At 34.1% G+C, this 22,698-nt stretch overlaps 1 protein-coding gene across 7 annotated transcripts in view; it reads left to right on the top strand.

Moving 5' to 3' along the window:
- The window catches only part of SGCZ (sarcoglycan zeta), a 1,018,982-nt gene that overhangs the window by 297,522 nt on the left and 698,762 nt on the right, over positions 1-22,698 (top strand). For 3 of the 7 annotated variants that reach the window (XR_014831744.1, XM_085002708.1, XM_085002705.1), the window contains exon 1: positions 2,191-2,476. The gene's annotated coding sequence lies outside the window, so the exon portion shown is untranslated. 7 annotated transcript variants of the gene reach the window in all.

Genomic DNA, 22,698 nt, shown 5'->3' with positions numbered 1-22,698 from the left:
CCATCTATATGACTTCCAAGAGGGCAACACTTTTTCGGTTTCTTTTTATGGTTATATTTTTATATGTAAGGGAAATAATAATAATAACTGGTATAATAATAACTGTCCTAGGAGTTCCTGTAGTGGCGCAGTGGTTAACGAATCCGACTAGGAACCATGAGGTCGCGGGTTCGGTCCCTGCGCTTGCTCAGTGGGTTAATGATCCGGCGTTGCCGTGAGCTGTGGTGTAGGTTGCAGACGCGGCTCGGATCCCGTATTGCTGTAGCTCTGGCGTAGGCCGGTGGCTACAGCTCCGATTGGACCCCTAGCCTGGGAACCTCCATATGCTGTGGGAGCGGCCCAAGAAATAGCAAAAAGACAAAAAAAAAACAACAAAACAAAACAAACAAACAAAAAATAATAACTGTCCTAAAATCTTACAGAAATGTGCTATGGGTGCCCCGAGATAACTGAACTGAAAGTACCCTGAAATGTTAAAGGCCAAACAAATAAGATGCATTATCATTTCATACCTCATACTCACCTCTTAATTATTCTAATGATGTGAACAAGCTATATACTGTACAAAATGGGAAAGGATCATTGAAAAATGATCATTAGTTTGGGAAATGGGAAAGGATCATTTAGTTTGTTCTTTTCAAATGCAGTCAGAATGCATGCACATGCAGAAAAATGCACATTTTACATAATCTCCCCTTGACTTCTCCTTCAGTTCAGCTCTGTGTTGAGTGTTCTGGAAACTTATATACATGAAGCTAGGATACAAAGTTAGTGATCTATTAACACACAGTTCAGAACTGACAGAGTCTGCATTTGGTTGGTTAATTTATAATGAGAGGTATTTGGTGTGGATCAATAGATCACTGTGAAATGTCTAAACCAATGGAAGAATTGAAAATTCAAATAAAGAATCTAATCTTAGTGTTATATTACTAGGCATGATTTGGAAAGTCTCTCTTGCCCAGTAGTCTTATTGATTAAACTTTGTAAGAAACTTTGAATTATGAATAAAATCGATATTCAGGATTCCCTCAATAAATTCTCCTTCTACTTGGTTAAAGTTATAATTGAAAACAAGGAATAATCATAGGTCAGCTAAAAAATATCTCATCTTTAAATGGGCTACTTTGTTATTGGGGTTTTCAAAATTTTACTTATTTAAATTATTGTTGTCAATACAGCATTATATAAAATTAAGTATAAGGGTAAGATTTCAGTGAGGCTAATACATTATGACTGATAATTCAGGCAGAGAGAGATTTACTTGGCAACATAAACCTTGATTAATTAATAGCTGTACCTGCTGAGTACTCTAAGATCTATTTTATCAAATGAAGCTGATGTACAAACTGTCCATTTGAAAGGCTGTGACTGCTCTCAAAGTTATGCTGCTTAAAGGAAAACTATATTATGCAGAGGTGGACTGCTTTTTCTAACACTAATAAGGCTCTCATGCACAAACCCAGCAGCAGATTAGCACAGAAAACGAATTTCATAAAAAAAAAAAAAAAAAAAAAAAAGAAAGAAAGAAAGAAAAAAAAAGAAGCAAAGAACCAGGCCTTGTTCTTTTGAAAACAGTTATGCCTCACTGCTGCTTGCACCCACCCATACACTCTGATGTACCTACATTCTTAGGAGTGTAGGTTAAGGCCACTGGTGTATATAGGACTAGTTACCCAGAACAGTTTTCTTATAAAGCAGGAACTTTGCTCATCTAGATGGATAAAGTAAAATCAAGGAAGTGCCATCTTATAGAATGGGATTTTAGTTCTAAAACTGTAAAATATGAAGTCAAATTGCTTGTTTGCCTTTAAAGAAAGGTTTGTTAAATTTTATATGTAGATTACAAGATCTGCTCTTCCACAGCCACTTACTACCTTATGCCACATATGGTTCACAGTGTAGTAACTTCACTGGTAAATTTGGGACATACTTGAAGCAATAGCTTAGCACAGTAAGAAGTCCACAATGCTGCTAACATTTGGTTAATAAATCATCTTATTACAGTATGCCTCCTTACCTTCAATTCCAATTACCCATGATCAACAAGGATCTGAAAACATCAAGTGGAAAATTCCAGAAATAAACAATGCATGAGTTTTAAATTGCCGTTCAGAATAGTGATCAAATCTCGCGTGGTCCTGCCCAGGACGTGAATCGCTCTGAGTATCCCAACTGTTAGTCACCTGTAGCCGCTTCAGTGCTTTTGTGCAGGGAAACATTGTTTTACGGCCCCAAAAGCCAGAAAGTAGGGATCCCGGCAATTTGAACTCGCCAAGAGAAGCCAAGAAATGCTTCTTTTAAGTGAAAGGTGAAAGCTCTTAGCTTAACGAGGAGAGGACAAAACTTTCACTGAGGTTGCTCAGATCTACCGTGAGGCTGAATCTGTGAAATTGTGACGAAGGGCAAAAATTTGTGCTGATTTTTCTGTTGCACCTCAATCTGAAGAATTTGCAGCTACAGAGCGCAGTAAGTGGTAAGTGAAGATGGAAAGGGCATTAACGTTTAATAAGAGAGTTTGAGAGGCCACATTCACATAACTTTTATTACAGTGTATTGTTCTAATTGTTCTATTCGATGATTAATTATTGTTGTCACTTTCTTACTGTGCCTAATTTATAAGTTAAAATTTCTCACAGGTATGTCTGTACAGTAAAAAACATAGTATATGGAGGGTTGGGTAAATTCGCGTTTTCAGTTTTGGGCATCGCCTATCAGCTTGGAAGGAATTTCTGCGGATAGGTGGGGGTGGGGCTGCTGTGTCTCTACGCTTTATTCTTAAACAATTTCTTCCTTTCTTCCATGGTATCTATGTACAGGTAGAACTTCTGTCAAAGATTCACTAAAAGTTATTCTTTATTTGGTGTGTTAACAATTTGTGGCTTTGAGTATGGAATTTTATTTGGTTTTCTCTATGCAATATCTAGATTATCTAAACTGCATGACTAATCTAGATTTCTGGTTATAAACATTTTCTAGTCTTAAGGCAGTGGCTAAGAAATCAAAGAGCTTTAGTAGAAATCTGATATATTACCATGTTATTTGCAAATCGCTCATAAAATGTAATTAAACCCATTTTTTTGAAATTTATCTACCATGCAAAAGTGATTTTAATTCTTATGCTATATAGGTAGTGTCATTGTTATTCTACAAACCTTGTAGAATAATGAATTAATATAGTGTGTGTTTATTTTGTACTTTAAATACAAAATCTAGTTGTAACTCTTTAAAAATAGCAGCAAATTCTTTATCAAGCTACTGGAAACCCTGTTAAAATGGTTAACATTTATTAGAAATAGAAGACTAGATGTATTTTATATCTCAAATATCCAAGTTCTCAAGTTAAATTGCCATAAAGCCTGAAATACACAAATAGACTTTTTCCCCCGAAATGGCTTGATACTGAATTTACAGATATTCTCCTATGGTGCCATTTATCTAGATGCATGAAAACTGGGTAAACTTTTACACCTTTAAAACCAGACTTTTTTTGTTTTGTTTTGTTTTTTGTCTTTTTACTATTTCTTTGGGCCGCTCTCGTGGCATATGGAGGTTCCCAGGCTAGGGGTTGAATCGGAGCTGTAGCCACCAGCCTACACCAGAGCCACAGCAACGCGGGATCCGAGCCGCGTCTGCAACCTACACCACAGCTCACGGCAACGCCGCCGGATCGTTAACCCACTGAGCAAGGGCAGGGACCGAACCCGCAACCTCATGGTTCCTAGTCGGATTCGTTAACCACTGCGACACGACGGGAACTCCCAGACTTTTTTTTTTGTTTGTTTTTTGTTTTGTTTTTAATCTCTGAACTCTCCTCAAGAAAGGGAATAGAAAAACAGTAAGATAGATATTAAAAAATTTACTGGCTAAAAATATATATATTTTTACTTCAGTGTGAAAAAAATGAGATATAGCAAATAGTTTCATGCTCAATTCCAAATGATGCCACCTGCCAATCCTCCTTTTTGCTTGCAAAGGCTTTGCGGTGTTAGCACCTAATAGAAATGATCTGGGGGGCTGTTGAGCAGGCGCCCAGCAAACTTGCAAATTCTTCTGTAATGTGAGACCTTCTGAATTGCACGTATAACAGTATTTCCGAAAAGAGCTCTGCAGTGTGCTTACAGGAATAATGTGTTTTTCAAAAGCATACAAAGGAGTTACTAATACATGTGTGCACATTTGCCTATTTGATTAATTTTTTGGAACAACATTAGGGAGAGCATTTTAAAAATTATTTTAAATGTCTTGCATTATTTCGTATGTTTCCTCATTTAGATGTTAAACTATTATTCCGGCAATGGTATTCTTGGAATTTATGTACTGTGGCTTAAAGTACTATCTTGATATACCCCTACTGAGGACATTTTTCACAGTGTCTTACCTGTTTCCACACAACCTTTTGCCAAATAGATTTTGCTGGCCAGGAAATGCAAGTCAACAGAGAAAATTCCCTGACTTAAAAGCTTTCAGATGTAACTGGGAACAGGAGTATAGGATGATTGGAAGAAGCTAAATTAGGAGTCAGACTGAGGGATGCAGAGGCTAGCACAGAGACAGAATTTGAAATTAAAGTATTCATTCCCTGACATCCCCTTATTATTTTGTTTATGATATCAGTGCATTCTTATCACATGTGTATGTACACCATGCACGTGGACACCTTCTGTATATATGTTTGCATAATATGTGTATTTGACTGTAGGTTAACCAAGTTCTCAAACACATTTTACACTTTAGAAGTGTTTATTTCTGAATAATCTCTATGCCCTTTAAAAAGAAAGCATTCTTACAACTGTGATTATCCATGTATATTTCTACTATGTATATACACTATGAAAAATGTAAGGAAAAGGTGGTTACTATGTGAGGTAATGGATATGTTCATTAGCTTGATTGTGGCTATTATTTCACAATGTATACATTTATCAAATCATCAAGTTGTATATCTTAAATACAGACAATTTTAAATTGTCAATTAAACTTCTATAAATCTGGAGATATGAATTTCATGAGTATGCTTTAAGCCAGAACCTTTTTTGTTTATTCTTCTAAAAACTTGATTCCGTTTCTCTTCTCAAGTTTATGAAGATCAGCTGTCTTAGGGATTGCTCTGAAACAAATTAGCTTTAAATTTATCATCCTAATGATCAGAGAGCTGTATTGATTTTTCTTTTAAGCAACTTCATTTGGAAAACCTGTTATTAAAGAAATCTTTGCCTTTCCTGCCTGCTACCATTTCCCCACATTGATTTCTAATATTTTTTCTGAGACCTGTTATTATATACAAGTATTTTTTAATGAGCATAGTACTCTCATTTATTAAATCGGACACATAAAATTTACCGTAATGGTTGAATTAATAGGTTTTAATTTAAGTTTCATAGGAAAATTAAATAAATGGGCAGCAGGCTGGTGGAGGAAGTTCTGTCTGAAGGATACATCTGCTTCATACTTTTGATGCAAAGACATCTTTGTATTTTCTTCCAGGGAAAACATTAAGCTTTCAGGCCTAGACGATGAAAGTTTATTATGAAAAAAGGTGTTATGAAATAAAGTTAAACTAGTTTTGTTATATTTTGCTCAAACATTTCAAAGCCTTTAGTATGAAAAGATAAGTTAGAAATGTTTGCTAGTGTAGTTCTCCCAAATGTATTTATTTCAAAAGTCACTTTTCAAATACCTGTAGTTTTTAGCACATTTCCTATGATTTAGGAAATAGTGGCCTACATATTTAGAATTATAAAAAGTTACAAAAATACTTATTTTTCTACTCATTGCATGTATTAGTTACATTTTGTTTTATGTCGTACAAATACAAATTAAAAACATTTAAAAAATTTTAAATTTTGTTAACGAATATCAAAATCCTAATTTGTAAAGGCAATACCGAACAATTAGGATGAGATTTTTCTCCCTTTAATTAACTGAAAATGAGTTACAAAAATATTTGCATGTATGTTTGTATATGTATATTTCTTTCCACTTTATTTTTTTTCTGTTTACCACATTGGGCACAATTATTGAGTATAACATGTATTATTAAGATTTATCATTGGAAAAAATAAAAATCATTAAAAAAAGATTTATCAAAATATTTTTACTAAGTAGAACAAACAAACTAAATTGCATTCTTAACCAAATAAGAATGATTAAATAAGTGGGTAGCTACATAATTTATTCTCTCTCTGTGGGGTGTTAGTCTTTTTCCTTTTTGAAACCCAATTAAGAATTGGAAGCAGATCTGGTACAAGGAGACGTTGTTGGTAGTCCTCCAAAGAAACTGAAAGATATATTTCATTTCCTGTTGAGATCACATTCAACTCAAAATTTCATTTTTCATTAGTTCTGAAAGCTTCTGAGTTCTGGCAAAAGAGTGGTGTTTCAAACTGTAGCCAAGATCTGTATATCTGCCATCATTTTTTGACACTTTTATCTTGGCCTTCTCAGGTGAGTGGTGACTTTAGGAATTTTGCTGTGCTGTTCACTTGCTGACAGATGCCGTTGTGTGAGTTAGAAACCTTATTTGACAAGCAGGTAGCCATGACAACTTTGAAACATCATTGCAATTGGAAATGTACAATTGCAAAGTAATATTTAATCATTCCTATGCTGAAGTAAGATGAATTTTGTATTCTTCCAAAGGGACATTTTATGAAGTGTCCATCTAGAAGACTTTTTATTTTGGTGTCTTATGTCATTTTTGGCATGTCTTAAATTCAGAGAAAACCTGCAAACCCATAACTTTGCTTTTAAGTTATTAAGTGGAGCAACAGCAGTGTGAGTCTGTCTAATGTGTGTAATCTTCAGAGAAGGATTTTGAAAGGGGATTTTTGCTGTCATATATCTAATTTATTATTTAACTTGTTTTTATTTAAAACACATGCTATCTTTTAAAATTATATTTTGGTGCTTAAATGTCTATAAACCAGAAAAACATGTATGTGTATAAAATAGTTACAAATAGCTTACATAGCATCAAAGCAGCTACTTTTCACCTTGGATATGTAAGTGAAGAAACAGAAATGGCTTAAGTCATAGTTTATTAGAAGATTATCATTATTTAAAATGTTTTGACGTGTGCAGACTCCTTTCAGCATTTCAGTATAGAGAAAATTTACTTCATATGAATTCTATTTATTCTCTCAAAGTTTTATTTGAATTTACATATAGGATATAAAATATGCTCAGCTTCTGAAACTAATTAATTCTTTAGGAAATGAATGTAAGAAAGACATGGAAAGATGATGGTAAAACAGTATTTCTACATATATAAAATACTTCAAACTTTGGTACTTTATGGTCCTGTGTGTATATTTCAAGATATATTCTCACTGTAATAAACTACTTCTTCAATCAGTAAAGCATTTCTGCAAGCAGGTTTTGTTATGAAAACTGAAGTTAAATCTCTCTGTAGAGCCATTCATCATTTCTGAAATTTATATTTACAGGGATTATGTGATTGACAATATGCTGTGTTTCTAGTTTACCAAACGCTTTCTGTGTGGGGGGGTGGGTGGAACTTCTCTTTATTCAGTACATACTTTAGTGCCCAAATGTGATTTGATATTATCTTTTCAAAGGAATAATGGACAGTGATATCAGCATATTCCAATGAAATAACGGGGATTGGGGAATCAGCCAGGATCCACAAAATCAGCAAGGACTTTGTTGGGATGTAGTAGACTGTGTTAGATTAGAAATGTGAGGCATTAGGATCTCAATATTCCAAATTTGGACACTATGGTGATCTCTGATAATTTGAATTATACCCCCTGCCCACATCCATTTTCTGCTCACTGTGTCACCTCTCAGAAGGTGGGGAAAGAAACCTGAAATGTGTTAGAGATTTTCTGAATTCTTTGCTTCTAGTGTGATGAAGAAAGGCAACAATGTCTCTTATCTCACAACCCCTCAAAACAAAATAAAAAACACATAAGAAGCATTATCTAACATATGGCATCATAAATAAATTTAGAATATTTTGTCATTTATGAAAAAATTAGTGACATTAGAAATTTTGAGATCATTATTCTGGTATAGATTGCTGCATATGTTTATTATTATACTTACTTTAGGGTTATTGCTTAAACATATATCTTGCAGGATGATATTTTCACTTCTGAAAAATACCATTTGGTTTTTAATAAGAATATTAAAGTACAATATAAATCAAGTTAATTAACCTTTCAGTGACTTATAAGGCATATCATGACATCATTATCATTATCTTTCATCATAATAGGTATAACAGAAATCTAACAATAATATAAATTTGAAGAAATTATGGGCTAAGTGGACTAAAGAAATTAGTAGCTCAGGAGTTCCTGTCATGGCTCAGTGGTTAACAAATCCGACTAGGAACCCTGAGGTTGTGGGTTCGATCCCTGCCCTTGCTCAGTGGGTTAATGATCTGGCATTTCCTTGAGCTGTGGTGCAGGTTGCAGACACAGCTTGGATCCCCCATTGCTGTTGCCCTGGCATAGGCTGGCAGCTACAGCTCCAATTAGACCCCTAGCCTGGGAACCTCCATATGCCACGGGATTGGCCCAAGAAATGGCAAACAAACAAACAAACAAAAAATGTTTGTGGGAGTTCCCGTCGTGGCGCAGTGGTTAACGAATCCGACTAGGAACCATGAGGTTGCGGGTTCGGTCCCTGCACTTGCTCAGTGGGTTAAGGGTCCGGCGTTGCCGTGAGCTGTGGTGTAGGTTGCAGACGCGGCTCGGATCCCGCGTTGCTGTGGCTCTGGCGTAGGCCGGTGGCTACAGCTCCGATTCAACCCCTAGCCTGGGAACCTCCATATGCCGTGGGAGCGGCCCAAGAAATAGCAACAACAACAACAACAAAAGACAAAAAGACAAAAGACAAAAAAAAAAAAAAGTTTGTGTACACTTCAAAAAGGAAAGCAATAAGATTATAAATTTACTAAAAGTTCTGAGGAAGTGCCACAAGTAATCAGTCATCAGTGAGTTGTTCCCTGATACCATTGTGTATAATAAAATGTGAAATATTTTTCTGAGGTATGGATAATGAAGTTTAACCAGCTGAATGAACTTATCCTAATATGTATTGGTGAAACCTATTGCTAATTGAAGAGTTCTGATTTAACCAATTAAAATCACCTTATTAATCTTTATCATTGATTAAGTGAGGTTATGGAAACTATATGACTGGTTTTGAAGATGACACAAGCTTGAAAGACTAAATAGGGTCATAAGTTTAATAGACTGCCATAACGTAAATAGGATTAAAAGTAATTATAATAAATATAGCACTTGATATTTTGATAAGACAATTGATTATCAAGGGACTGGGTGGGGTTATAGTTGATGTGATAGAACTTCATGTATTATAAACAGAGGAATTATGGAGTATAAGCTCATAATGGCTAATAGTTACTAAAAGTATGATTCAGGTTTTGGCTATTGATAGAAGAGTGCTGTCTAAAATATTTGGTTTTACTTTTTATCTACATACATGGACACTTGTTAGTTTCTAGGTGACAGAATTGAGGAATGATTTTAAGTACTATATTATAAAGAGAAGACAAAGTTCCTTAGAGGGGTTATCAGGCTGACTTGGTAGTTAAAACCATGCCTTATAATAAAAATCGTATTTTTGCAACTCAACATCTGACATATTATCCAATAAAGAAATCCCCCAATTTAAATATTTATTGAGAAATTTTCATTTAGCATAATAAGATTAAGGTCCATCCATGTTGTCACAAATGGCAAAATTTCTTTCTTTTTTATGGCTGAGTAATATTCTGTATTGTGTATTTCTGCGTATATAAATGGCAAAATTTCTTTCTTTTTATGGCTGAGTAATATTCTGTATTGTGTATTTCTTTATAAATATGAATATGTGTGTGTGTGTTTCTTCATTCATCTATTGATGGAGGAAATTTAGGTTGTTTCCTTAACTTGGCTATATATATAATCCTGCAATGAACATAGATGTGCATATATATTTTCAAATTAATGCTTCTGTTTTCTTTGGAAAAATATCCAGTAGTGGATTTGCCAGATCACATGGTAGCTCTAGTTATAATTTTTTGAGGAACCAACATGCCATTTTCCATAGTGGTTGTACCAATTTATGTTTCTACGACAATGCATGAAAGTTCCATTCTCCACATCTTCCTCAACATTTATTATTTGTTGTCTTTTTGATAATAGCCATTCTGCCAGGTATAAAATTTTTTTTTTTTTTTTGTCTTTTTGCCTTTTCTAGGGCCACTCCCGCAGCATATGGAGATTCCCAGGCTAGGAGTCTAATTGGAGCTGTAGCCACCGGCCTATACCAGAGCCACAGCAATGCGGGATCCAAGCCGCATCTGCAACCTACACCATGGCTCACGGCAATACCAGATCCTCAACCCACTGAGTAAGGCCAGCAATCAAACCCGCAACCTCATGGTTCCTAGTCGGATTCGTTAACCACTGCACCACAACGGGAACTCCAAAAATCTTACGGTGATTTTGATTTGCATTTTCCTGATGATTGGTGATATTGAGCATCTTTTACGTGCCTGTTGGCCATTTTTATGTCTTCTTTGGAAAAAATATCTACTGAGATTACCCATTTTTTAATCAGATTGTTTTTTTGTTATTAAATTGTATGTTTTACATATTTTGGATATTAACCCCTTTTTAATATGCTTTACAAATGTCTTCTTCCATTCTGTGGGTCGTCTTCATTTTGTTGCTGGTTACCCTTGCTGTGCAGAAACTTTTTGGTTTGATGTAGTTCTATTTGTTTTTTTCTGTTTGTTTTTCATGCCTTTGGAGTCAGATCCAAAACAACAAAAAAACAAAAACCCCAACTGTATTGGTTCACTTATATTGGAATCTAAGAAACAAAACCAAGAACAAAATAGAAGAGTTCCTGTTGTGGCTCAGAGGGTTAAGAACCCAACATATTGTCCATGAGGATGCAGGTTCAATCTCCAGCCTTTCTCAGTGGTTTAAGGATTTGCCATTAAAATATACAAAAAAAAAAAAAAAGGAACAGACTGGGCACAGAGAATAGTTTGGTGATTGTCAGAGGAGAGGGGTTTTGGAGGATAGGGGAAATGGATGAAGGGCATTAGGAAGTATAACCTTCCAATAATAAAATAAATGTCATGGGTATGTAATGTATAGCAGGAAGAATATAGTTAATAAGATTGTACTAACTTTGTAAGGTGATGGATGGTCACTAGACTTACTGTGGTGACCATTTTGCAATGTATGATGATATCAAATCACTGTGTTACACTGAAAACTAATAATGATATGTCAATTATACCTCAACAAAAAACCCCCTCAGTGATAAATACTAAATACAATGTGTTAAATTTTGTATAGCTCCCATTGCATTTACACTTGATTTTGACTTACGTTTATCTTTTTGGAAGGTAAGGGGCTGTACTTGAGCCTTCTTAATTAAAAATATTACAGATTAAGGAGTTCCCGTCGTGGCACAGTGGTTAACGAATCCGACTAGGAACCATGAGGTTGAGGGTTCGGTCCCTGCCCTTGCTCAGTGGGTTAAGGATCCGGCATTGCCGTGAGCTGTGGTGTAGGTTGCTGACGCAGCTCGGATCCCGCGTTGCTGTGGCTCTGGCATAGGCCGGCGGCTGCAGCTCCGATTCAACCCCTAGCCTGGGAACCTCCATATGCCGCAGGAGCGGCCCAAGAAATAGCAACAACAACAACAAACAACAAAAAGACAAAAAAAAAAAAAAAATTACAGATTAAAAAGAAAAAAGTCTTAAAGGCCTAATAATGTAATGATATTAATTTATAAAACTTAATGAAAATAGTATTACACAAAACTAACATTTGTGAATATTTAGCATAGATAAATGTTTGGCATAGAATAAATAATTTCTACAGATTTTGAAAGGAAAAAACAGGAAAAAATTGAGATTTTTCTATTCAGTAGAAGAAAGGCATTTTACAACATTAAAACATGAAATTACTTTGCTAGATAATGACTGTAAATCAAGGAAAACATAAATCATTTTAAAAAGAATTATCTGAAAGTGATTTATTTGGGGAAGCAGAAGATTGGATTCAACTTCAGATAGCTTTAGAATCTAACAATTTATGCTTTGGGGATAGTTGGGAACATAGGCCTTCTTTAATTTGGACTCTGCCAATTGAAAATTACAGTAATTGACATAAAGAGTGGGCTGGAAGGTAAAGTGAAATGATTAATTGAACGGATTAATAGTGTAAACAAGATGAGATACTTAATCAACTTGATACAAGTGATCTGCAAACCTCTCCTTAGTAATTTTGTAAAAATTGATTCTTGTCACTGGAGTCTAATTTTTTATGCTAAGCATTGTCCTAGGTGCTATTATGAGAGATAATGACATATTTTATGTGGCCCATGTCATCAGAAATCTTACAGAATAGTTGGGAGATATGTTTAATCTGAAAGAAAAAAATGGAGAACATAAAACAATGCAGGAAATTAAATAAATAATAATTGGTCTCATATTATTATAATAAGATCCTAGGGGGAGGGAGCGGAATGGATTGGGAACTTGGGGTAAATAGATGCGGACTATTGTCTTTGGAATGGATTAGCAATAAAATCCTGCTGTGTAGCACTGGAAACTAAGTCTAGTCACTTATGTATGATAGGTGAAAATGTGAGAAAAAAGAATGTATACATGTATGTGTAACTGGGTCACCATGCTATACAGTAGGAAAAAAAAATAATGTATTGGAGGGAAGAGAAAGATCCTAGAGATTCAGAATATCAGAAACTTTTTTTAAGCTATGTTTGCTAACCGTTTAATAAAGAGTTTCTCATCAACTTTGATAAAAATCTGAAACTTACCCATTCGTGTGTTTCTTTATTTATCAGATTCCCCAAATTGAATGTGGCCTCCCGGGGAGTTTGCCACATCCTCAGGCAGTACCCACTATACAGTGGCCACTAGTTAAATATTTGAAAAATAAACCCCTTTTCCCCCCATTTTCAAAATAAGGATCATACCTACCTATCCAAAATTATTGAACACTTTGAGTACCAATTATAGTAACTCAGATAACATAATTTAAATGAAGTTGTCATTATACATATAGTGTGTAGTTGTTACAAATTATTCCTCATTAGCTCATCGAAGAGAAATGAAAAATTCTATCAACAATTTTTTTGGCCTAACTACAGAAACAGTGTACAGTAGCATATAACAAACCAGAGCATGGCTAAGAACCATCGGTTTAGTAGACACTTAGTGTCTTTCTGATTTTTTATTTCCTTATAAGATTGGTAGACATTTATATAAAATTATACTATTTTTAAGAATCTTCAAAAAGTAGCATTTATAAAACATTCAAATAATGTCAAATGTTGTTTGAATATGTACGTTTATGATCCCCATCATTTCTACAAGTAGTTTATTATATAAAACAATAGTGGGCATCTTAAAACTAGTGTAAGAAATTGTAACTGTTGCAGTATATAAAACAAAGTGCTAATATTCAATATGTCATTAGCCTTTATTGCAATTATTTTTATGTTTCAAACACCCAGCATTTTATTTATACTAGCGAATAGCACAATATCAACATTAGGTCTTTGGAAAGCTTTTGTTAGGGCTTTTAAAATTGTGTTTTGATTTTATATTTCACCCAAACCCTAATACTATCTCTGCCTCATAGGTAGACCCCTTATTGTATTTATAAATATGCCTCCAATGTACTTACACTTACTAAGATATTTGTGCATCCTTGTAAGTATGGATGGATGTATGTATAAGTGTATGAATGCATATAGCTAGATATTATTTTCTGTGTGTTTAGCTTATATAAATAGTTTTAAGTCTTAAATTTCAATCTTGCTTTTCTCCTTATTTTTTCCCACTCAGTGTTCGATTAAACACCTGTCCATGTTGTTACCATATGGTCTGTAGCTTCTGACTCCGTTACTTCCCTGTCTTCATCTGTGCATTTTCCTGGATGAATTCCTCAGTTAATTCCCAAATATTTTGATATCATGCATGATTTACACCATGATTAAATCATATACTACTTTTCATAGATTTGTGTATGTATGTTTGTGTGATTTTCTAGATTTATTGTTCCAGTTTCAACTCCAACCAGTAATGGATAAGGATTTTAATCCCCCTTTCTCTCTAGGATGTAATATTATATGACTTATTTATTTTATCAATAATGAGTGTCATATCATGTTGGATTTTTTTTCATTATTATCATTAATCTGACTGTTATTGAGGTAGAACATATTTTTACCACTAACCATTACCTTCTTAATCAGCTCTCCCTTTGTGCATATTTCTTCTTTATAACCTTGACAATTTTCCTTTTGGAATTCCAGATCTTTTCCTTAATGATTAAAAAAGTTCCTAGCATATTCTAAGTAGTAGTACATTTGTATCCATTAACTTTGTCTATGATATCATTGCCTGACAGAAAAAAAAAATTAAGTTTGAAGAAATGAAATCCATCACTTTTTTCCATTTAATTTGTGACTTAGGAATTGGAGTGAGTGTTAAGAAATATCTCCTAATTCATGAGGTTATAAGACATTGTCTCATATTTTATTTTATTAGCTTTATGGTTAAATTTTTACATTTAGACAAAATTAAATGTTTAATAGTAAAGATGTATCATCTAAATAAAGATAAAAATAAACATTTTTTTAAATAGCAGGAAGGTTAAAATTAAAATAATTTCTATGGAAAAAATAATAATGAAAAATCATAAACAAAATTGCAAAAGAAATACTAAAGTAGCTTTAGGATGAATTATTATTGACAGATAATGTAAAATATTTTAAATAAACATCTTTAGGATAATAACATAGAATGTCATATGTAATTATAAAATGTAAATGTAGACTATTATCTAATTAAATATAATGCTTTTTTTTAATTGAAGGATCATTGATTTAAAATAATATATTAGTTTTAGGTGTACAACATGGTGATCCAAAATTTTTATAGTAGAATACTTTAGATGAATTAATCTTATTGAGGTAAACATTTCTTTCACTAAAACCCTAAACAAATTGTGCTACTGACCAAATTAAGAACTCATCAATTGAAATTATTTTATAATGAGTTTATAATATAAATAAAGGGTAAAATTTTGCTCGTAGTTCACAGAAGTATATATATTATTTTATAATGAGATATTTGGCATGACATTTTCGACTATATCTAATCTTTTTAAAAAAGGATTAAGTTATTTAGAAATAACTGACATTTATACCAAAACATTATGCTATATTCTCTGTTCTTGGAAGCAGTGCTATTTTCAGAGAAGACACAAGGGATCAGCAGATCAAGTATATTATCCCAAAGAAACAAATTTGGAGGAAAGAATTTGCCTTAAAACCTGAGGGCAGCAGTTCAAGTGGCATTTTCCCTTAAGTCCAGCTTGGTTTATTTTAGAGTAAACATAATTTATAAAACACTTTAAGATGGAATACAGTGTAAGATTAGAAATTGAGAAAGAAGATGACTGTTTTTACTCAAAAATCAATGAAATGTTTCCTTTAATTGACTTTTTCAATTATTCTGCACTGTAAATGGCCATTCCATCACCTAATAGCATTGAATAAATGACCCAGAATCCCTGATGTACAATATTATAATCATGAGGAAAGGCATGATTAGAGTTTGTGTTTCAACCTTCTTGAGGTACTTTCCATAGATCTCTTGCTTCTTTTCTTCTGTGTCTTCGATCTAAATTCTTGTCACTTTTACCCAAGTCCAGCAGTGTATCTCCTTTCTTTCCAATACTTCTGAATTATTTCATGGTCTATTGGGATAATCATCTTACTTGGTCTGCTATTAATGTACCCCAACTGGTGCTGTGCATCACTATGAGAGGCTACCCAATAGCTCTCATATCAGTTGTGCTTCCAAGTTCTGAGATTTGAGTCTTTCAGGATAATTTACCTATTATTTCACCTATTTTTTAGAACTGATTGAAACTTGTCTGATTTTTTATTCATCTTAGTGGCTAAAATCTATCTCTGCATCTATCTATCTATCTAAAAATTATCTGTTTATTCTCCAATGAATAGACTCAAATACACCTTAATAGCTACTTAATAACCATCCCATGAGCATACACTTTTTTTTTTTTTGGTCTGTTTAGGGTCACACCTGCAGTATATGAAAGTTGTCAGTCCTGGGGTTAAATGAGAGCTGTAGCTTCCAGCCACAGCCACAGCAATACCAGATCCGAGCTGTGTCTATGACCTACACTGCAATTCAGGGCAATGCTGGATCCTTAACCCACTGAGCAAGACCAGGCATCAAACCCATGTCCTCATGGATACTTTTATTTTTTTAGAGTGGTTATGAGTTTAAAGAGTCATGTTCTATTACAGACTCACCTAAGCCAATATAGTATTCACAGTTATTTGTCTCTTTTTGGTAATTACTGGTATCTGTCAGGGTTAGAGGTGAGGTTATAAGTTTTATCTGCTTCTATATCATTATTAAATATGGTGGTAAGTCTTAGAAGGAATTTAGTACACATACTGTTGTTTATTTGCCATAGTAATAGGAACATTTTAAAACCCGTTGTTTAAGGAAATCTCAAGTCTTTGTCCTTTGAGTTGCTCTGACCACGTATTACATTGAAGTATCATTGAGGCAACTACTATAGTATTCTAGAGATAGAGTTTACTTAAATGTATTGTGACCATAAGAGAACCAGAATCCCCTGCCTCCATAGCTGGATAAAGGACACTCAAAATTAAGCCTCAGCACCACTTGAAGAGTAAGAATGAGGGATTATAAGAATTATTTGTATCTTGTTTATGCAAGGAAGGAAATACTTCAAATGTATTTCTAGCCACATAACATGTTTTGACTGTCACTAGTTTTACCATGTAAAGCCAATTTCTAGCATCCATTATGTTAAGTAAGAAATTAATTTCTTCAACTATTGAGTAAATGCTAAACTACCATGGTACATGTATTTTTTATTAAGATAACTGACCTTCCTAGTAAGTTAGCATATTTGCCTATGCTTAGAATTATAAAGAAAATGTGTTTATTTTGTGGTATTTATAGCTGTCTTGATCAAATTCAGTGTTTGTAGTCAGGAACCAAACTGATGAATAGCCAGGAACCAACATACAACTTTGTGAAGAGGCATGTGCATGCATTGCACAAAGCCATTCACGGAAACCAAAGAGAGAGTCCTTCCATTTTTGGTGAACTTTGCCAGGAGGATAGTGTAACAGTGTCTGTACCATAAAGGAAGCAATTAAGAAAAAGCAAAGTTTATGTTTTATGTTGTGGATTTTAAAAAAAAATAAACTAAAAAACTCATGTCTGACAGTTGATCCTCTAGGTAAGGAAAATTCTTGGACATGACCTTCTGAGTTGATAGAGGGTGTTAGTATGTAAGGGAGCCCTACAGCAGTCGCAAGGGTCAATGTTACCTGGAAACAGTCCAAGCAATGCCCAGTCAGGAGAGAAGAGTATAGCCATGGAAGCAAGGATTAGGAACAGTAGACAACAGAGAAGCAAGTAGAAGACCAGAAGATCAAAACAGTGGATGGAACACAGGTGGAGATGGAGCTTCTAAAAGGAGCTGGGTATGGAAGGTGCACGGTCAATCCTCCACAAGTGGAAGTCTGGCTTTTGTGAGGTTTTGTCCTTCCCTAACCCAATTGTGGACTGAATCAGGCATATACCCACCAAGTGGCCCTAGACATTTCCTGAGCAAAATAGGTTTAAAATAAAATGTGAAATTTATATTGATTCATATATTAAAATGGTTTCTCATAGTCATTGATAGATATTACCAATTAATGAGTGATTTTTGCCCCCCTCCAAAAAAAATTGACTGTTACCATTTATTCCCAGTACTAGGTGTAGATAGTAATCATTTTCCTATCGTTTGCTTCATGTCTTATTTTCATTTATTTTAGATAGAACACTGTCTTCTCTTGCACAGTTGATTTATATCAATGTGACAAATCCTGCACGTGAAAAAAGAAAAAAATAGATATATTATCTCTAATATGTGCAATCTGTTAAGTCCCTTTGAATATGTGTCTGATACACTGCTTGGCACAGTTTTAGGAATTTTTTTTTTCCCCAAGTAACTGTAGTCCTTCACATGTCTCGTGTAAAGTCTTCGTTAAATAAAATTCTGACTTGGGAATATTTTTAATCTGAAGCATATTTTTAATCTGAAGCATAACCCTAATAATAACCCAAATGCTCTAGTATCATAGAAAAATAAATTTGTGCCTCTAAAATTTATTCTCTTTATGTCCTTGCCTTCTTATTAGCAAAGGACAATATTCAGATCCAAAGTGACCAATGACCTTGTGTGTAGTGACTCATTAGACCTGCTTGTGAGGTACCTCCTTGGATAATGGACAGTTTTCTTTTTGTTTCTTCAACTCATCTTAAAACTGCTGCCACCAGTGAGTCATCATAGGAGGATTTTATTGGCCAATTACTTCTTAAGTATGCTTATCTAATTTAGGATTCATTAAGGATGATAGAAGAAGGAATCTCCCAACCAGAAGTTTTAACTTGATCCAAAATTTTATAGTTCATATGTATAATTGAACTAATGTTTGTGCTGAAAATGTGCCAAGTTTAAGAGTAATGGGAATTAAAACTCTCTTCCCTTGAGTAAGCATTCTTTCACAATGTAAATTACAACTTATTAAACAAAATTTTATTGTTAATAAATTATAAAGTCTCAAAGCTTGAGCTATTTAGAGAAAAACAGTCCCATAGGAAAAAAATCATATTTGATAAATGAGATTTTCCAATTCTTGATATAAATTTTTGAATCAGAGAGTACAAATTAAATCAAAAATATTTTAATTTCAATATTCCTACAATTTGTTTATATGGGAAAGGCCTATTTTTTTAGAGGAGATTTTGAATTTTGGAGTATGTTACATTTGGAAATGTAGATAATTCAATGGTATTCAGGAATATTAAATGAATTCAGATGTATTTTATTTTGACTTCAGTGATCGAATATCTTCCAGATTTCTTCTTGTAATTTAAAAATGAGATTCAACATGAGTTTCACTGATGTTTGAATTGAAATAAAACTTGGTATTTAGTTTAAAATGACAGGTCTTCAGTGATTTCAGCATTGATGATTAAACTGATATTTTGAATATGGGCTAATAAGTACAATTGGGGCTGCCATTGGGCCAGTATACAGCAGGATAATTGAGTTGGTTGTTTAGGAAGCAGAATCCTTGGTGTTGTTGGTGTGTCGATTTTGATGGGTTGCCATACAGGTTACTGAAGATAACTATTAGGTATAAGCTTCCTGCCCAATGTTACTGAAGGTAGTATCCTTTTCAGCATGATTCACTCACCAAATGAATGAATAAATGGTAAAAACTGGAACCACTGGAGATTTGTCAAATCATTATTTAGGGAAAGTAAATAATTAGATTTTGAAATATTATTCTGTTTATCATTTATTCCTTCTAAGATGTATATAGTGTTTATAAATATCAGTGTTCCCTATTTTGATTTAAAAAATCTTACTGCCTAGAATCAAATAGATTATCATTTATACTAATAACATTTTTATGGAAAAAGTATTAAAAATAGCTTTAATAGCTTGGAAGAGTTTAAAGTAGTAGTAAAATACCCAAATTCCAAAGAGTAGCTAGAGGGAAATCAGGTTCACTGAAGGGTCAATGAGGAGGATCCCCTATAGCATATATTTTCACTAGTAGGTAATCTCTCACAGGGCACCGATGTCCCTTCACCTCTTGTCTCTTGTTGCAGTGTTTGCCAAATTGCCTCTTTTCATCCTCTTTCTCTTCCCTTCTCTCCTTTTTCCTTCCTTCCCTTTATCTCTTCCTTTTCTTCTCCTTCTCCTCCTCTCCCTCCCTTCCTTCCTTCATCATTCTGAGATATAGGCTTGTATAGCTGTTGCCTTATCTTCTTGCCCTTCTCTTTTCTTATCAGCATCCCAGATAGGAAAAAAAAATAATTTTGGCACTTAACCCCATAAACCTTCTAGATCAGATACTGACCGTAGCATAACCATTTACTTCAGGGAACCTCAGAACCCTTAGTTGCTTTTCTCTGCAGGGGTAAGTGAATGGCAGTCTTTCTCTAGCTTGTGCTGTGCACAGCCCTTGCCTACAGAGGAAACAGCTACTTGTTTTCAAAGGTCAGCATCTTTTGTAGAACCTTCTCCAAGTCATAGCCTGTCCTCCTTTATTATAGCAATTTACGCTTCTCTTAACCGAATTATAAAATCTTTAAGGGCAGGAAATCTCTTACCCATTTTATATATCTTCAAAGTCTAGTAGTTGTTAGGTAAATATATGCTGGATGGATTGGGGAAGGAAGAGCAGGAGGGAGGTGGGAAGGAAGAACTACAGCAGAAAGTATTTAAACTGTAAGTTGATTTTGTGGTTATCAGAATTATCAAACATTTTAACGCATAACTTCTCCTAAAATATATGTTCTGGTTATCAGAATTATCAAACATTTTAATGCATAACTTCTCCTAAAATATATGTTCATTACCACCAATTAGTATTATGTAAGGACCTTAGATAAATTAAGTCAGCAGTTATATCATTAACCTTGACTTCAAGGATGCTATGACAATTCCTTTTTAAGTCAAATGGTTCTTTTTTCAAAAATAACTAAAATTAAATATAATAACAAGCCTATTATTCAAATAGACCCAATCATCTTGGAAACCTCTTATTACTCTGTATTCCCTTAATTCTCATGGATTTACTTATTAATAAAATACAATTTCCTAAATGTATTTCTTTAACAAATTTCTTCTCCAACTTCCAGGCTCACATATTCAACTGCCTACACAACTTCCTCACTTGGAAACTTGTAACATACAGTCATTTTCAACAGAAGTTGTCACCTACTGAATTATTATTTTATATACCAAAATTTAGTCCCCGATAAGAATTCCCTATCTTGCAGATTGGCACTGCTATTCATCCTGTCAACCCAGATACCAGGGGTATATTCTTAAACTTGACTCTCCCACCTCACATATATAATCCTTTATTAAATCTTTTTGATTCTGCTTGTGCGTATTCTCAAATCTTTCCACTTCTACTCTTCTCATCCAAGTCCAGAAATTATCTTTCATATTATTTTTGCTTTTAAAAATCTACATACTGAAACCCAAAGAATATTTTAAGAACGCAAATCTAATCATATCACTCCCCTGCTCAAGAGCTTCTCATTGATTTTGGAATAAAATACCAAATCCTTAGCTGAGCGTACTTGCTTATGCAAAGTCCAGCCTTCCAGACCTCTCTAGTCATTCCTTGTGTCACGTTTGTTGCTGATTTCAGACATTCAGCTGCCGTCTCCACTGTTGTTCCCCCATGTTGCTGCACTTTGGCAAAGGCTGTTCCCATTACACAGGAATTGCTTTCCATTACTCTGTGCCTGGGTAATTTTTTCTTTTTGTTGACACTCATCCTAAAAGTTACCTCCTCAGAGTACCTTACTGTATGACCCAATCTATACACCTGAAGCACATCTATTCTTTTCACTTAATCACGGTGCTTACTACATAATCGTATCTTAGCATTAATTTAAAAATAGAATATAAGCTACAGGAGGCAAGGAGTACATCTCTTGTTGATAGGTGTGCCTCAGATACTTGACAATTCAGTGATATCAATACTCATGACAAAAGCTTATGCAAAGGATAAGATGGCCTTTAGTTGATAAGATAAAGTTGAAGGAAAACAATGAGTTAGTATCATGGTTTTGTGGTTGATGCAGAGATATCTGCCTTATGTCTTATAATCTTCAATATAATCTGTACCTGATGATTAGTTAATGATTAGAAATAGAAATAGGCCTGAACACTAATTTGACCCGTACAGTAATTAGGCTGAGGGCACAATTTGGGAGCCTGCCTTACCATCCACCTGTTGACGTGGGAAGGAACACTATGAGAACGGAAGAAATAAATCATGCCCATTATAGGGTATTACTCCAAGGAAATCCTGCAAAAAGTTTAAGAGACAAGTCTAGATGTTTCAAACTATTCTTGGGGGATAAATTATAATAGGTTGACTTTGTTATTTATTAAGCTACATTTTCATGGTTTGCCTATTATCAGACAAGAAATTCCTGGAACACACCAGACATTTTAAATTTTGTAATCAGTGGCTCATTATATATAGTATTGTATGTAATATTCACTGACTATTTACCTTGGATAGACATTATATTAAGTAAAATATTTATGTAATTGTCTCATTTATTTTAACACTATCAAATTAGTACTATCCCTCCCCCCTTTTTTTTGCACATGGGGAAAGAGAGGTCTAGACCCGTGCTTAGTCAACACAAACTGTAGCATCAGTATTTATTCTCAATAACTCTGCCTGTCATCAGAGCTGATACCATTAACTATTATGCTATAACTTCCACAAATGTTGAGATAGGAGAGAGGAACTTGGGAACCAGGGACTCTTCTTCTTAATTTGGGAGTACAAGAGGCAACTAAGGGGGTGTGTTCTCTTTCTTGAAAGTCAGCATACCAGGCCTAGAAAAATAGAACCTACAACATGGCCAAAATAAAAGCAAATAAGCTGAAGTTAAAGTCACCTACCTATAGTAATTTCTTCACTTACTTATCATTTTGAAGAATGAATAAAAATAGGGGATCTTTGTTTACTTGAAGTTTTAATTCATTTGCACAA

This window comes from Sus scrofa, chromosome 17, assembly GCF_054392235.1.
Source record: "Sus scrofa isolate SSC_HxYL_T2T_F1_AM1 chromosome 17, Sscrofa_HxYL_maternal_Yorkshire_Landrace_v2.0, whole genome shotgun sequence".
In the NCBI taxonomy this organism is placed as follows: domain Eukaryota; kingdom Metazoa; phylum Chordata; class Mammalia; order Artiodactyla; family Suidae; genus Sus; species Sus scrofa.
Note: the sequence above shows the minus strand (reverse complement) of the source record. Positions and strands in the feature narration are given on the sequence as shown.